Source organism: Fukomys damarensis, unplaced genomic scaffold, assembly GCF_012274545.1.
Source record: "Fukomys damarensis isolate Sample0158 unplaced genomic scaffold, DMR_v1.0_HiC HiC_scaffold_2, whole genome shotgun sequence".
NCBI classification, from domain to species: domain Eukaryota; kingdom Metazoa; phylum Chordata; class Mammalia; order Rodentia; family Bathyergidae; genus Fukomys; species Fukomys damarensis.
This window is the reverse complement of record NW_022900914.1, coordinates 46,740,909-46,749,962: the sequence shown is the minus strand read 5'-3', so window position 1 is coordinate 46,749,962 and position 9,054 is coordinate 46,740,909.

The window sequence follows — 9,054 nt, the reverse complement described above, 5'->3', positions numbered from 1 at the left end:
CACAGACTTGGCTGAGGAAAAGCCACTCTGAGACCTCTGAAGCCCTAAGTCCTCAGAAACGGGCAGGGTGGCAGACGTGCAGGGGCAGCTGCTTCTACTCTGAAAGCAGTCCATGGACGATTCCTGGACATGGGGGCTGAGGAGCACCTGATAGATGAGGGTAACTGAGGCTTGTTCAGTGGTGTTTCCTCTCCCCACTCTGCAGGCCCCTATTCCCTCCTCCTGCTCCCAAGCAGGGGATGTGCACTCTAAGAGGACCTCTGAGGGACATCCAGTGTTGCTGGGAGGTCTGTTCTCAGAAGCATTTCAGGGCCTGGCTCTGGTTACGATGGATACCTGTCTGGGCCCTACCTCATACCCTTGTTATCACAAGGGGTTCCTGAGACAGTTGCCTACCCTAGGCCAGTCCTGTTCGCTGAGTTACTCTCTCCAGAGTGAATGGGGTGGGGGCAATCATCAGAAGGGCTCGCTGGCCCAGTCGGTCCCACGTGGCCAGGCATGTGTGGTTCAGTAGCCTGCTGAGGCCTTAGCAGAAGGGACAGCAGCTCCTTTCCTGAGACAAGTGGGAAGAAGGTATCAGCCATGGCTGACCGAGCGGTGACCCAAGGCCCAACACAGAGCCAATTAGCAACCACCACAATGGCAGTGGTGCAGCCGTGTGTCAGGCCAAGTTAGCACCAGGAGGGCTGAGTGGAGTCCAGCTGCCTGCATCAGGGAATGCAGGTGTAGTGGTTCCCTGGGGCTCTGAGGAACTGAGCCTAGCGAGACGTGTGAATGTGCAAGCTTCTGCTCACAGATCTGTGTGCAGGCCTGTGCTGGATGTGTTCGTGCACATGTGTGTCACTTAGGACTTGTGTGTTGGTTTATGTGCACGCCTTCTCATGTCCGTTTAGGACATTTAGTGCTTGCCTGCTGTGTGCACTGGGAAGTCTGAGGCTGAACAAGTGAAAGTCTCTGCCTTTGGAGAGATTAACTTCTAGTGGGACAGACTGAAAATAAACATCTACAATGCTGTCACATAGCAATTGAATTCAGTGAGGGAAAGTAAAGCAGGAGATGGAGTGGGGGCTGCTGTCTAGTTTTTGTGATCAGGAATCTTGGCCTGAATGAGGAGGTGACCTGTTGAGTATCTGAAGGAGGCTATAGATGAAAAGCAAAGGGTGAAGCCAGAGTGAGATGAGTAGTAATTCTACTGTGTTGCTAGGTGTGATATGAACAGGAAGCAATAAGAGATGTCAAGGCTGGTGTGGCATCAGACAACCCAGACAGGTGGATGACTCTCAGTAAGAATCCATTTGCCCAGTTTGACTCTGAGAGCCAGCTCTTTCCCTCTCCTAAATCCAATCCCTATGTTGGCACACAGGGGGCTCCTCTGGTCATGTAGAAAGCACCTGGGACTGTCCTCAGTGGGTACCTTCAGCCATATGGATCCAGCTATGTCCACATGGCACCCAGCTCTCACAGCCAGGCTTGACCCTGGGACCACAGCCCCAAACTGGCTTTGACACTGTGTCCAAAAGACAGACGCAGGGCTGCCTCATACAGCCTGCTGGCAGACAATGTGATAAGCTGCCCAGAGCCCTGGATGGGGCACTGAAGATCAGGTTCTCTCAGGGGCCAAGGGCCTGACACAGTGCCTAATCGCAGGCAGATCAGCAACCAGGACAGGGCCTTGGGAAATCTGGGAAACCTTGCCTGCAGTCACTGCTTTCGACTCCCATTAGTGGAAGGGCAGGCTCTGGACCCCAGCAAAGGCCTAGGAAGCCAGCTTCTGATGTTGACCTCCATTTCCCAAGCCCCACAGCCCTGGACAGAGTCCCTTAGGCCTGGAGAGGGGTACTGGGCTGACTCCATCTTAGGTGGCTGTAAGAAAAGGAAGTTGGTGTGGGTGGAAGAAACTGTTGTCATTACATCAAAGCAGCCAAGGGCTCCCTTCGCCTAGGGAAGATTGACTTGGGTGTCTCTGGAGGGTGTCAAGTAAAAAGCCCTTGTCTGTGTGTTTGCCTGTACACGTGTGTGTGTAGCATCCAGATCACACCAGTACCATCCTGACTGTTTCCATATCTATGAGTGAGCCTGGGTGCCACTGCCTCTGCCCCTGTGTGTGACCCCACTGTAGCCTCTGCATTGCCAGCCAAGGGGGGCTGTCTGTGCCTTTCTCAGGAAGAGTATGTGATGTCCCAAGGTTTGTCGCCTGCCTCTGAAGTCTATAACATCCTTTCCCAGATGACCTGGGATGGTAAGGAGGCTCAAGTGACTCTCAGGAGATGCCAGTCTGACTGTGCTGTTAGTTGGCAGAGGTTTGCACTTAGCTTTGCCCCACACACACACATGCGCATGCACACACACTCACTCACACACTCACTCTGCCCTGCAGCTAGCCAGGCCAGCACTCTAAACCAGCCATACATTGATGCTGGCCTCTTCCTGACTTCTGGCTGTGGCTTCAGACTTACACCCCTACTGTCACCCAGCCTGAAGGCACATGCAGGGGGTGGTGAGGAAAGGCAGGCTGGCTGGGACCGGCAGCTCAATGATGTGCTGGGCTCAGAGATGAAAGGAAGATGTAGTTGAGCCCTTTCCCCAATTTATCTGCTCTACTGGCTACAGACCACGCGTGTGTGAGATAGCCTGCTCCTATCGCACCTGGTGGGCCCTTCCCTAGGACCCTCTGGAGCAGGGAGGTGGGAAAGGGGGTGGAACAGCTCTGTGCACACCTGTGTGCTACTTTTACTAGGGCAGTGCCACGCAGATTTTTTCTGGGTAGTCTCCAAGGAGGGAAATTCGACTAGTCTGTTCAGTGTAAGGAAAAAATTCCTCATAGATCATGAGGTAACAGGTTACTAGTTGTTCATTTATAGACTGGCGTTAGGCCTGGTTTGTGAAGTTGAAGGTAGCCTCCCCATCCAGAAACTTTCAGCTATCTAATTTTGCTCAATTTCTCCTGTTTCTTTATTTTCCTTGAGGAAAGAAGTCAGCTTGTCAGAGAGCAGTCTCTTTTCTTCTAGTCAGGAAATCCTGTCACAGAACACTTCCAGGAACTGTTTGAATAATGGCAGGGAGTCAGCAGTGGCAGAAGTAAACAGGAACAGTTCTCTGCTGTCATGGCTAGTAGGGCTGTCTCTGACAGGAGTTCCGGGTCCAGGCCAGCTGGACCTCTGTCACGCAGCTGCCACTCCACCACACACACACACACACACACACTCAGGAGCTGAGAGAGACAGAGACAGCGACAGAGAGAAATAGAGAGAAGAGATTGATAAGAGAAAAATTCTGAGAGATCCTAAACTTAGTCACAGGCCAGAGGTTGAAAAGAGATAAGATAAACTAGCCAGCTAATACCTTCAGGCCAAAGAAAAATACCTGTTCCACATTCCTAAGCATGTGTTGAGGCCCTTGATGCAGAACTCCAGGAGGATGAGCATGAAGGCATCACCAGTTTTTGCTTACAACCCCAGCCAAGTGATGAATGACAGGTGCGTTTCCTTGTGGACTGTCCTCCTGCCCAAAACTTTCAACAGTTGACCTTGTTCCAATCCCCTTACCTGTGGTCAAGGTTGGTTCATGGAAGTGGTTTATACTTTTTTTCCTCCAAATTCTGTGGCTACCTTGCTCTGCTGCTGGTAGCTTACAGAATTTGTCTCAGAGCCAATCCTTTCTTTCTGGATAGCATTTGTTACGGCTCAGTAAATCTTTTGATTTCAGAGATCTCTTTATCTCTAGAATTTTAACAATATACCAGGAGCTTATATCTTCCTGTTTAGTTCTTGCTTGTCATTCCCCTTTACCCCACCGCACCCCTACATGTAGTCTTCTCAGGCCTAGCGGCGTCGCTGAAGACAGTGCTGAGGCAATTCATAGCATCCTTTCAGTGCTTGTCCCTAGAAAGCTCTTTAACTCAGCCACCTGAGTTGGGGCCCCTGCCATATGATGGGGTGGGGGTGTGGTGCCAGGAATATTGAGCAACTGTTTGGGTCGGGGCAGAAGCACAGTGTAGAAAGAGTGAGGACAGACAGACTATGTGGCTGACTTGGACAGACAGACTATGTGCTGACTTGAACAGACAGACTGTGTGAACATAGCAGCAGTCAGTGGTTTTTTTGTTTTTGTTTTTGTTCTTGTTTTTCTTGGTTTGTGCTTCTTCTCTTACTAGGAGTTTGCTTTGGTTACCCTGCTGCAGAATACCAAACGACAAACCTGATGACTACATGGACCATCACAGGAGAAAGCCCTTTCCCAAAGCATGCCAGGACCTTAGAAAGGGACATCTGGTGGTGATGTGGTATGTGCCAGCAGTGGATTGGGGTAGGTGGGAACTTATTTCCTCGAATTTTCTTGTCCCACACCATGCTTCTTTGAAGCCTGAGGAGCTGGTAAGGAGACCAGACGTAGACAGGAAGTATAAGCAGAAGAAGGGTCTAGGAGGAGAGAAGGACTGAGCCTCCACACCTGTGTCTGACTCCATGGTGTCTTTTGGGCACTAGCTATAGCTTTCAGCCTGGCCAGCGAAGGGTAGCAGAGGCTCAGACGCTGAGGTGACCCCTGCCTACAACTGTGTGTGCACATGTGCGATGGGTGTGATATGGGTGTTGAGTGTGTGTTCTCAGGGCCTCCAAACCTGGTCTTCTCGCTAAGACTGGTGGGTAAGTTCCCCAAAGTCTTTCAGGAAGGCCAAGAACCCCCTCTTGCCTAGGGTCCTCGCTAGTTCCCATGGCCACCACTAGAGGGCAGCAGCCAACAGGAGCAGGCCCGCGGAATTTTGCCATCTCTCTCTGTTCTCCCCAGTTTTAACCGGATATAGCCTGACCTTCCTAGTCCCCAGAAGTGGTCAGTGAGGTTACAAATTCAACTAAATGCCCATCACAGACATGAGCACAGTGAAATATGTGGGAGTGTGAGACGATGAGTTAGGGAAGCTGCTGGAGAGGACCAGAGATAATCAAAGGTAGAAGTGTATTCATTACTCACTACAAGGATGATGGTAGAGGGAGAGGAGGAAAAGCCCAGGGGACCATGGAGATAAAGCCTGCATGGAGATAAAGCAGGACTCAGTCCACTTGCCAAAAGGCATGTGATGAGCAGATAGGCAGTCACCCTGATTGCAAAAGCCAACAACTTGAAGGGAAAATCCTGTGGTTTCTGGAGCCAGGCTGGCCAAGTATTAGCAGTGTGATTTTGGAAAAGGTATTGAGCCTCTCTCTACTTTGGTTTCTTACCTTTGAGATGGATAAAATAATAGTTCTATCTCTTACACTAGACGTGAGCGTTAAATAGGTTAATTCATCCGAATCATTTGGAACAGTGGCTGGCATAGAGTAAGAACATTATAATTGTCCCAGTCCCCCCCAAAAGAACACTATAATTGCTCAAACTTACTGTCTTCTGTCCTTGATTTTAGCCAAAGGGCAAAGAGCAATTTGGTTATCTATTCCCGAGGAAAAGATCCATATGATATTGAAATGTTTAGCTTCCCCAAAATTCCCATCATAAGCTCTGCAGTATAGGAATTGGTCCCCACACATGCAGGCATTGAATGGTCATATATGAGCCAGTGACACATACCTGTAATCTCAGCTACTTGGGAAGCCTGACGCAGAAGGACCACAAGTTCAAGTCCAGCCTGAACAATTTAGTGATATCCTCTCTCAAAATTAAAAAAAAAAATCTTTTTAAAAAGGTTGGAGATGTTGCTCAGTTGTAGAGTACTGTGGGTTAGATCTCTAGTACCACAAAACAACATATGAATGCACCCGTTAGTAAAAGTTAAAGGAGTTTAGAGTTAAAAGTTAAAGAACATTGGAATGAGTACAGGTAAGTACAAGAGTCTGTCTATATTCCAATCTACAGTCTGGCCAGTTGCCTTTGAATCTACAAATCTGATCACTCTTGAAATGAGTTCCTCAAATTAAACATGGGCACCCCCTGCTCCCTTCAAAGTGCTGCCTGGGCTCGCCCTCTCCACCCTGATAACAGCTGGCTATAGTCCCAGGAGCTTCCTGAGCCTTGTCCGGTCCTACTGAGCTGTGTGGATCAGATGAGGCAGTGGCTTTCCCTTCTCATTGACTGCTCCTCAGGACTCTCATGAAATAGCAGCTTCTATCTTCTTGCTCTTACAGAAATTCCAATCCTCAGCTTGCCTCCCGAAGGCCAGTTTTGGCTCTAAAGCTGTGGGAAGTGAAAATGTCCAGCCCTGGAATAGCAGTGCTGGCTGGCTGGGTTTATGGTGAAACACCTAGCCTTTTGGCACCTTAAATTTTTTTTTTATTGATAAGTCTGGTTGGGGGTACTTTTATGTTTCCTCTCTCTTTGGAAAAATACTTAACAAAAAGACTAAGAGTTTGCTGTTGCCAGGCTTGGTGGTGCACACCTACGATTCCAGCACAATTTAGTAAATTTGCAAGACCCTGTCTAAGAAAAAAGTGTGGGGTTTCTGAGCATGTAAATTAGTACAAAAGCCCTGGGTTGAATCCCCAGTACTGAAGAAAGAAAAGAGTTTACTGTTTCTTTATTTACCAATGCTTCTGTGCCTCAAATACAAGCCACCTAGTAGAAAGTTCTGAGCATGTAGTTCTCCAGTTGTCCAATCAGGGATGACTACGTCACATGATCCAAGATTGCCCTCTTACCTTTGAGGCACCAGACAGTGGTTTTTCTCACAAAGTGACTGTATAGTGACAGGAAAGCTGAGGCATCTCAGCACATCCAGCACACTATGAACACTTTAATTTTAAACTTTATTTATGACTAGGTAATACAGTTTCATAGTTCAATGTTTTAAGGATATAAAAATGCATACAGTGGGAATTCATTCTCCTACTTCTTAAACTTTGACCCTTTTCCTCCAAATAAGCAAGCTATGTTACCATATCTGGGTTTTTTGGTGCTGGGAATCAAACCCAGGGATCATGTGTGCTAGGCAAATGCTCTAATAGCCAACATTAGACCCCCCACCAGCCCTAATATTTTCTAATGTATCCTTCCAGAGATATTTTATGCAAAGAAATATATACAGATTCTTTCCTCCCATCCTTTGGCTTTAATCAAAAGTAGTCCTATATGAGTATACATAGAACATCTTCATATGTTTTTGTGTTCATGTATTTTTCATATACCAAAATATACTTAACCCATTTCTGATTAATTAACATTTTAGGTTGTATTAGTCTCTCATAGAGCTGAAATGCATAGGTTTGTAAATAAATAAAAGTTTGTTTTGTTTTGTTTTTTTTCAGTACCAGGGATCAAACCCAGGACCTTGCTCTTGTGAGGCAGGAGGCAATGCCACTGAGCTATAACCCCAGCCCATGAAAGATCTTTTAAGGCTCTACTGTCCTTATACATGTCCCTCGGGACTTACTAACTGGGGGTCTAGAGATGCTTTAGAAGTCATCAGATATAGAATTCAGGAGACAGATTTGAGGAACCTGGAAACTTGGAAGGGAAAAAGTTTTCATCTTTATGTACACTAACCTCTACCTGGAATAAAACAATTCTTTCTATAAAAAATGGAGGCAACACTTCAGTTAGAAGTATTTGCAACTTTCTTAATCATGTGATTGAAGATATCTTGAAACATCAGTTACACTCATCCCTACCTTGTCACTGTGGAAGTTATTAGATTTTTCTATTAGATTTAACTATGTTATGTATTAATATAGAAGCACACATATTTTGGTGGCACACATTTGTTTTTGTGAAAAACTTTTATACTTACATTTCAATGTAAATTCTTTACTTTATAAGTAAATCCTTTTTTGAATATATTTAGTAAATTATACATAACACAAAACTTATCATTTTAGAGTTCAGTGGCAGTAAGTGCATTCATTTTGTTCCGCAACATCACCACCACTCATCTCCATTTTATCTTACTAAATTGAAACTCTGTATCCACTAAGCAATAATTTCTCATTAGTCACTGTCTCCAACCCTGGGCAACCATCATTCCACTTTCTGTATTTATAATTTTGATGACTTCAGATACCTCATATGAGTGGATCTATATAGAATTTGACTTATTTATTCAGCATAATTTCTTCATGTTTCATCCTTCAAGTTATTGTCTTTTTCACTTAATAGAATACCTTCAAGGTTCATCCATGTTGTAGCGTGTATCATATTTTATTTTTAAGGATGAATAATATTTCACTGTATTTATATGCCACATTGTGTTTATTCTGTCATCTGTCCATAAACATTTGTGTTGTTTCCACCTTTTTGTCCATTGTGAATAATGCTGCTATGAACATTGTTGTGCAAATGCTGTTGCTTACAGGTATATACCCACAGTGGAATTGCTGGATTGTATGGTAATCTTATGATTTTAAAAATAAAATAAATTTTTAATTTAATTTTTAATAATTTATTTTATGCATAAAAATATGATGCTGAGAGAAATATACCGTTACAAAAAATACCGTTACACGCGCTTTTAAAAAATGCATGTCCTGGCCACTAGATGGGGGACTTCTTAACAAGGGCTGCGTCTTTGCTTGTGCTCCTGTTAACTCTCCCAGAGGAGAAGTAAGTGCAGTCAGCGCCTAGTGGGCTCCCTGCGAACCCCGCACCGAGTAGAGTGCAAGAAACATAACGGTGTAGAAGATACCCTAAAAAGAACTCAGCCTAGAAGGACACCTTCAGGACAGCCTGAAGGTGATCAGTTAAAGGCATCCCAACTCCTGAATGCTTGGCTTTTTAGATGTGTGATAGCCCGTGGCCCCAGCTTCCGATTCAGAAAATGATCGCTACCTGACCAATTTCCACCATAAAGAAAGCCTGGCCCTTAGCACAGCTCACGGCACATGATAGGCACTAATGATAGGTACCTGAGACAGCAAGAGAAAGCCTAATGTAAACCTATACTCCAAGCCACTGTAAGGATGCCTCGTTTTCGTCTCTGCTGACCGTCCTCTGTCCTGCGGGCTGCAGCTGCCCGCCGTCCCCTCGGTGGAACTAGGAGCTGGGACCTCCACGCCGGCAGATGGCGCTAGTGCGCACGTGGCCTGGAGCGGCGCTCGGGCCGGGCTCCTCTCGGCGGCGCAGCGCTTTCGTCCG